The sequence below is a fragment of the Morone saxatilis genome, unplaced genomic scaffold (genome assembly GCF_004916995.1).
Source record: "Morone saxatilis isolate NCDOM2014 unplaced genomic scaffold, NCSU_SB_2.0 Contig22, whole genome shotgun sequence".
Taxonomy (NCBI): domain Eukaryota; kingdom Metazoa; phylum Chordata; class Actinopteri; family Moronidae; genus Morone; species Morone saxatilis.
Window position 1 is genome coordinate 26,023,676 of NW_023339785.1, and position 9,047 is coordinate 26,032,722.

The 9,047-nt window shown below is 45.0% G+C and overlaps 1 pseudogene; it reads right to left on the reverse strand.

The window, feature by feature from the left end:
• Positions 1 to 664: 664 nt before the first annotated feature.
• Positions 665 to 2,072, reverse strand: LOC118333394 (annotated as a pseudogene).
• Between the last annotated feature and the right edge of the window lie 6,975 nt (positions 2,073 to 9,047).

Below are 9,047 nucleotides of genomic sequence, written 5' to 3' on the forward strand. Positions count from 1 at the left end.
TCAACCAGTCAATTATGGGTTTTGGCTGGAAAATAAATTGGGGTCCCGACCAGTGAATGATATTAATCAGCCATTGTTTACGTCTTTTACCTGCTGAGACTAATGTGACCCCTCGCACCAACTACCTTTCAACTGGTGTCTGACTGCGTTTCAGGTTGGTACAGTCTTAACCCATCAAAGGAGGTGTTTTGCGAGAGGGTGTCTGTTTAAAGTTTTAATTTCCACTGAACCGTATGGTGCAGGCCGTTGGTAGCTCTTGAAGTGCCGCTGAGCAACCACTGCAGCAGTTGGTGTTTACCTGTGTTCAACAGGTGGAGTGTTACCTGTTCACAGTGATTTACCTGTGTCACAGTGGAGTGTTTACCTTGTGTCACAGTAGTGTTACCTGTGGTCCACAGTGAGTGTTACCTGGTGTCACAGTGAGTTTACCTGTGTCACATGGAGTGTTTACCTGTGTCACAGTGGAGTCTTACCTGTGTCACAGTTGGAGTCACAGTGGTTTACCTGTTTCACAGTGAGTTGTTACCTGTGTCACAGTGAGTGTTACCTGTGTCACAGTGAGTCACAGGTGAGTGTTTACCTGTGTCACAGGTGGAGTCTTACCTTGTGTCACAGTGAGTCACAGGTGAGTGTTTACCTCGTGTCACAGTAGTCACAGTAGGTCTTACCTGTGTTGCGGGATGTGCTGGCGGAAGTTCATGCTGTTCTGTTCTGTATTGATCTGCTGCTGCTGGTCGGAGCAGCGTCAGCAGAGCCGCCTTGTTTCTGGTTCTGGGGCGTTGGGGAGCCGCGGCGGTCCGGGGCCCGGCCTCAAAGGTGCGACATAGGTTTGGTGTTGTTGTAGTTCAGCATTGGCGGCCGAAGCTTGAGACCCCCGGCGCCGGGCGTGGCTGAGAGGGTGGCCTGGAGTCGGGTGGCCCAGCATGTTGGGGTGTCCGGCGGGCCCCGGCCCATGTAGCTGCCGGCCCCGCCTTAGGGAGAGCCTTTGTTGGGCTTGAGCGGGCAATCAGGCAGCTGCTTCTGGGCGGTGGGGTGAATCCTGTGGGTACAGGGAGGGCTCGTAGGCTTGTCCATACCCAAAACGCGCTCCCTAGGAGCTCTGAGAGGTGTTGGTCATCTTGGGGCCACGGCGGGTTGGGTGGGGCAGTCGGGGCCCCTGGTTGTGGAACTTGGCCCCCGGCTGCGCTGTTTTGTGGCTGCATCTGGCCGTGGAGGTCCTGCGCTCTCTGCTGCTGGGCGGCCAGCTTGCTGGAGCTGCTGGGCGGCGGGACAGGGTCTGGGCACCGGGGCCTGGGAGGGAGAAGGAGGTTTGGGGGGAGGCTGAAGCTGCCTGGGGGGGAGCTGGCTGGGACGGGGGGCAGGGCCGGGGACGAGGCGGAGGAGGAGGCGACAGGTGAGCTGGTGGGGTGAGGAGGAGGCCCGGAGGAGGTGGACCTGACGTGGGGGGAGCCGGTGCGAGAGTCCTGCTCGAAGGCCACGGAGGCCGGGGAGAACTCCGACTTCACGCTGACCAGATCCGGAGGGAGCAGACCCTGGGACGACTGGCCTCCCCCGCCACCCACTGCTCCTCCTGCTCCTCCTCCCACCGACCCAGCAGCACCGGGAGTCGGCGCCAGCTCCAGAGGGTCTTTGCGGTCCTCGAAGCTGTCGTTGAGGATGTCCTGGATGTCCTCGTAGGCCACCGAACAGTTGAGCTCCTCCATCAGCTCCGTCCACTCCTGCTCGTTCAGGTTGAGGTCGGGGAACAGGCTGTTGTTGCCTCCTCCCGACGGCGGCATGATGGGCAGGATGTCGTCGGGCTCCTGCTTCATCTCCTTCTGATGGAAGTCGGACCCCGACTCCCTGCCGTCCGCAGACTCACCCGCCGACCCGTGGGTGCTGTTAGAGTTCAGTGCGTCGCTGATCCCCAGCTTGGAGTCCAGCGGGGAGCCGTTGGCGGTGCCGTTGCCCAGGCAGGTCTTCTTGTTGGGGGGGAAACCGTCGCTGAAACCGTTCTGATCTCTGCCCAGAGGAGAACCGGCGCTCTCCAGCTTCCTCTTCACCGTCTCCTGCAGCTGCACGACAAACACAAACAGTGAGATCAATTATCAACACAACGCCACAAACAACGAGGGTTCAAACCACAAACCTGCTGAAGTGTCAGGTAAGATTTTATGGATAACCAATGCCATTGTTGATTCTGCTTATTGGACACATTCTTTATTGATCCCGCACTACTTCACCACCTCCTCAAACTTCCTCTTTTGTCATTGTTTTGATCGTAGAGAGCCCCTACCAGCATCAATTACATATTATATGTATTAAAAGGCTGCCAATTATTATTATTATTATATATTTTTTGTGCTCCTAATTGAGTCTACAACTGTAACAATCTGTCACAGCCCAAAGACTCAAACCCAACAAACATATTCAGTTTACAATCACACAGAAAAACAACAAATCCTTACGAACCAGTGAATGTTTGTTATTTCTGCTTCAATAAAAACAATGATTGATTGATTAGTAATGTGACTGCAGATGAATCTGATCATTTTAGCTCTAAACTATTTACAACAATTCCAGTTGTAGTTCACAATGTCTTGATTTAGATATTTGCATCATGAAATGATGAGGTTATTTGGGAGAGCTGAGTAACAAAGCCAGCTGTTGAACTATGACTGAATTTCTATTTCAGTGGCTGCAGGTGCAGTTCTCCAGCTGCAGGGGGCGCTGCGGCTGAATGCAGAGTGAGGAGTAGAGAGCTTATATGATGCAGATAACAAAGAGCTTCCTCAGAGCACTCAGCAGATCACATCTGTCCGCTCTGTAGGCAGATCTCAACTCACAACTTCCTCCATCAGCTGATCACCTGCACTCAGGTGTTCAACAGGTGGAAACAACCTGCTCTTCTCCTCCTTTGACCTTAGAAACCCTGACTGTAGTAACTGTCAGCAGGGCGCTATATGAAAGGTCAGAGGTCAGAGGATGAATAAAGTTCTTACAGTTGATCCTGAGGAGAACATAAAAGCAGGTTTCTGCAGGTTAAATTAAACTTATTTTATATCCATACTGCAGAAACGTGTGAAGAAATGAAGGAAATATTTGTTCCATGTTGTTTAGTTTTGTAGCCGAGGAACACGAGTACTGACCAAAAACACTTTTAAACTATTTTATTCTTTTTTCACATTTAAGACACTTTAAAGCCTAATATTCAGATTATTGGATTTTAGACCTTTATAGTCTGAACCCCATTTCATGGAAGATCATTTGTCAGTGCGGTGAAGTGACCGATGTTTCCATCAGAAGCTGCTCGTACGTCAGATCATTAAAAGTTAACAATCAAAGATTATTATCAGTGTCTGACCTCACAACCACAGCATCCTTACTGCTGAAAAACAACCTCTCCCCTTCACAGAAGATAAAATGTTTGTCATGGTTTCAGCCTCATGAGTGCAGAAAGGTGACGTCTTCCCTGAAATATGCTGAGAATTTCCTGATTAGCCCGACTGGTGCCAAAATGGCAGAAGAAAAACATTTGGAGTTGTCCAGCAGCTCCCAGATTCTGGCCAGTACTTCTGCAACCAGCAGCGAACGGTCTGGATTATAACCCGACTGTGTGCAGAGTCCGGGACAGGAGGAAGGGCTCAGACAGCCAACCCCAGCAGCAACTGACTAAAAAGAGAATAACGTGAAATAAATGTCATTTTTATCGGCTTTATCAATGTGTGACGTGTTTCAGCCTCAGACCTCCTGAGTGGAGCAGATAGAAACACCTGTGTGGGTGGACAGACTTCACAGGAGCGGTTTGAAGTGGCAGACAGGTCGCCCTCGGAGTCTCAAAGTGAGAGGAAAAAAACAATCAGAGGCGACAGCTGCGCGCTCAAATCTGTGAGTTTCACTTTGGTTTGTCGGTTACTCACTCAATGCTCTCGCGCTCGATCACATTTCCATCCGTAGCTTCTCAGTAAACTCATTCACTTTACAAATTCTGAGCTCTTTGTACTTTCTGTTCCCGTTTGGAGCCACGACTGCAGTTACAGATACGATAACAGATAACTACGTTCTTCTCGTGGTCGATGATGTAACATTTTAAAGAGCTTTATAACCTGTAGTTTATTAGTTCATTCACTCCTGGTGGTAATACAGAGCTGTAGTGAGCAAAGATGGACGATTTAATATTCTGATTCTACATATCTGTTGTAACTCACATCACTGTTGTTCACAACAACAACAACAACAACAACAACAACACTTCTGACTCTTCAAATGTTCATTCATTTCTCTCAAAGTCTTTTATAATAGAATAAGAATAATATAAAGTAATAATTAGTCCACCCCTGACTGCAGTGTCATTGAACCTCAGCTTACTATTAAAAATACTACAATTACCACCTAACACACATTATTTACCTTATTTCATCATTTTAATTCATTTTAATTCATTTTTCCATTTAGGTCCTTTAGAGCGACTGCACTGACATCAGTGGCATTCTGGGTATTTGAGTCTGTAGACAGGTAACACCGGACTGTAGTCAACTGATACAAACACTAATATAACTAGTACTACAGCTCACTAACCAGTACTACAGCTCACTAACCCGTTACTACAGCTCACTGACCAGTACTACAGCTCACTAACCAGTACTACAGCTCACTGACCAGTACTACAAGCTCACTAAAACCATACTACAGCTCACTAACCAGTTACTACAAGCTCCACTGACCAGTACTACAGCTCACTAACCAGTACTACAGCTCACTGGGACCAGTACTTACAGTCACTAACCAGTACTTACAGCTCACTACCAGTACTACAGCTCACTGACCAGTACTACAGCTCACTAACAGGTACTACAGCTCAACTACCAGTTACTACAGCTCACTGACCAGTACTACAGCTCCACTAACAGTACTACAGCTCACTGACCAGTACTACAGCTCACGTGACCAGTACTACAGCCAGTACCAGTACTACAGCTCACTAAACCAGTACTACAGCTCACTGACCAGTACTACAGCTTCACTACCAGTACTACAGCTCACTAACCAGTACTTACAGCTCACTAAACCAGTACTACAGCTCACTGACCAGTACTACAGCTCACTGACCAGTATACAGCATCATAACCAGTACTACAGCTCACTAACCCAGTTACTACAGCTCACTAACCAGGTACTACAGCTCACTAGACCAGTACTACAGCTCACTGACCAGTATTACACTTCATAACCAGTACTACAGCTCACTGACCGCAGTCACTACACTCACTTGACCATACTACAGCTCAGCTAACCAGTATACAGCTCACTAACAGTGACACTACAGCTTCACTGACCAGTACTTACAGCTCACTAACCAGTAACTTACAGCTCATCTGACCAGTATACAGCTCACCTGACCAGTACTTACAGGGGGGGGGGGGGGGGCTCACTGACCAGTACTACAGCTCACTGACCAGTACTACAGCTCACTGACCAGTACTACAGCTCACTAACCAGTACTACAGCTCACTGACCAGTACTACAGCTCACTAACCAGTACTACAGCTCACTAAACCAGTACTACAGGCTCACTGACCAGTACTACAGCTCACTGAAGAGGCAGCTGATTACTTAAAACGTATATTACAGTCATTGTTAGAACTGTAATATTAATAATAATATTAATAACTTAATGATAATACATCATAATAATTAATAATAATTAATGATAATACATCAAAATAATTAATAATAATAAACATATATTAATATATTACTATATTATTATATTTATATTAATATAAATATATACATATTATTATTATATAATTAATATATTATTATTAATTATATTAATAATAATATGTTATATATATTATTATTAATATAAATAATAAATAATTATAGTAATATATATAATATAGTTATTATTATTAATTATTATTGATGTATTATCATTAATTATTATTTAATTATTATTGATGTATTTATTCATTAATTATTAATATTATTATTAATTATTACAGGTTCTAACAATGACTGTTTAAATATACGTTTTAAATCAGCTGTCTTCAGTGAGCTGTAGTACTGGTCAGTGAGCTGTAGTACTGGGTTAGTGAGCTGTGTTTACTGGTTAGTGAGCTTGTAGTACTGGTTCAGTGATTTTCTGTAGTACTGGTTAGGTGAGCTGTAGTACTGGTCAGTGAGCTGTAGTACCTGGTCGTGAGGCTGTAGGTACTGGTCAGTGAGCTGTAGTACTGGTCAGTGAGCTGTATACTGGTCAGTGAGCTGTAGGTACTGGTTAGTGAGCTGTCCCAGTAACTGGTCAGTGAGCTGTATACTGGTTAGTGAGCTTGTATACTGGTTAGTGAGCTGTAGTACTGGTCAGTGAGCTTAGTACTGGCAGTGAGCTGTAGTACTGGTTAGTTAGCTGTATACTGTCAGTGAGCTGTAGTACTGGTTAGTGAGCTGTAGGTACTGGTTAGTGAGCTGTAGTACTGGCTTAGTGATGCTGTAGACTGGTTTAGTGAGCTGTAGTACTGGTCAGTTAGCTGTAGGTTACTGGGTCAGTGAAGCTGAGTACTGGTTAAGTGAGCTGTAGTAGCTGGTTAGGTGAGCTGTTAGTACTGGTCAGTGAGCTGTAGTAACTGTCAGTGAGCTGTAGTACTGGTTAGTGAGCTGTAGTACTGCGTAGTTGAGGCTGTAGTACTGGTCAGTGAGCTGTAGTACTGGTCAGTGAGCTTAGTACTGGTTAGTGACTGTAGTACTGGTCAGTGAGCTGTATACTGGTTTAGGTGAGCTGTAGACGGTATGAGCTGAGTAACTGGTAGGTGAGCTGTAGTACTGTGCAGGAGCTGAGTACTGGTTAGTGAGCTGTAGTACTGGTCAGTGAGCTGTTAGACTGGTTAGTGAGCTGTAGTTACTGGTCAGTGAGCTGTAGTTTACTGTGTTTAGTGAGCTGTAGTTATGGTTAGTGCGATTCTGTAGTACTGGTCAGTGAGCTGTCAGTACTGGTAGTGAGCTGTAGTAGGTTACTGGGTCAGTGAAGCTGTAGTACTGGTAGTGAGCTGTAGTACTGGTTAGTGGAGCTGTAGTACTAGTTATATTAGTGTTTGTATCAGTTGACTACAGTCCGGTGTACCTGACTACAGACTCAAATACCCAGGAATGCCACTGATGTCAGGTGCAGTCGCTCTAAGGATCCTTAAATGGAAATAATGGAATAAAATGAATTAAAATGATGGAAATAAGTAAATAATGTGTGTAGTGGTAATTGTAGTATTTTTAATAGTAAGCTGAGGTTCAAGACACTGCAGTCAGGGGACTAATTTAACTTTATTTATTTTATTATCTATTATAAAAAGACTTTGAGGAGAAATGAATGGAACATTTTGAAAGTAGTCAGAAGTGTTGTTGTTGTTTGTGTTGTTGGTTGTGAACAACGAGTGTGTGAGTTACAACAATAAATGTAGCTATCAGAATACTGTGACATCGTCCATCTTTGCTCACTACAGCCGATTACCACCATGAGTGAAATAAACTTAAAATACTACAGGTTATAAAGCTCTTAAAGTACATCATCGACCCACCGGAGCGGGAAGATCGTAGTACGTTATCGTATCTTGTAACTGCAATGTCGTGTCTCCAAACGGAACAGAAAGGTACAAAGAGCTCAGAATGAAGTGAATGAGTTTACGAAAGCTACTGATGAAATGTGACAGGCGAGAGCATTGGATGAGTAACCGACCAAACCAAAGTGAAACTCTACAGATGTGGAGCGCGCAGCTGTCGCCTCTGATTTCGTTTTTTCCTCTCACTTTGGAGACTCCGAGGCCTGTCTTGCCACTTCAAAACGCTCCTGTGAAGGTCTGGTCCACCACACAGTGTCTATTCGCTCCACTCAGGAGGTCTTGAGCTGAAACACGCACACACTTGATAAAGCCGATAAAAATGACATTATTTCACGTTATCTCTTTAGTCAGTTGCTGCTGGGGTGGCTTCTAGCCCTCTCCTGTCCCGACCTGCACACAGTCGGGTATAATTCCAGACCGTCGCTGCTGTTGAGAAGTACTGGCCTAGAGAACTGGAGCGTGACAAACTCAAAGTCCGCCAATTTTGGCACCAGTCGGCTAATCAGAATTCAGCATATTTTTCAGGAGAGCACCCGCACTCATGAGGCTGAAACCATGACAATACATATCTCTGTGAAGGTGAGAGTGTTCAATGGTGGGCAGTAATGGTATGCTGTGGTTGTGAGTCAGACACTTGATAAAATCGATTGTAACTTAAGATCTGACTACGAGCAGCTCTATGGAAACACGTACCACCGCACTGACAAATGATTCCATGAAATGTGCAGACTATAAAGGCTAACCAATAAGAATATTAGCTAAAGTTATAATGTGAAAAAAGATAAAAAGTTTAAAGTGGTTTTTGTCAGTACTCGTTCTCGGCTACAAAATAAACAACATGGAAACAATATTTCTTCATTTTCTTCAACACGTCGCATGTATGGATATAAAAAAAATAACCGCAGAAACCGCTTTTATTGCTCCCAGACAACTGTAAGAACAACCTCTGACCTCTGACTTCATATAGCCCCTTGCTGACAGTTCTACAGTCCAGGTTTTAAGGTCAAATGGAGGAGAAGAGCAGGTTGTTTTCCACCTGTTGAACACCTGAGTGCAGGTGGATCAGCTGGCATGGAGGAAAGGTTGTGACGTTGCATGATCTGCCTACAGAGCGGACAGATGTGATCTGGCTGAGTGCTCTGAGGGGTAAGCTCTTTGTTATACTGCATACATATAAGCTCTCTACTCCCTCACTCTGCATTCAGCCGCAGCGCCCCCTGCAGTGGAGAACTGCACCCTCATGCCATCTGTCGAACAGTGAATTAAATTCACGACATTAAGCATATCACCAACAGCTGGGCTTTTTTTACTCAAGCTCTCTCATTCATAATTATCTCCCTCTCCTCAACTTCATCATTTCATGACTGTCACACTATATAACTGCTATAAATTTCAATACTTCATTGTGAAACTTACATACTGAATTGGTAACGTAAAATATGTTAAGAAGCTTTC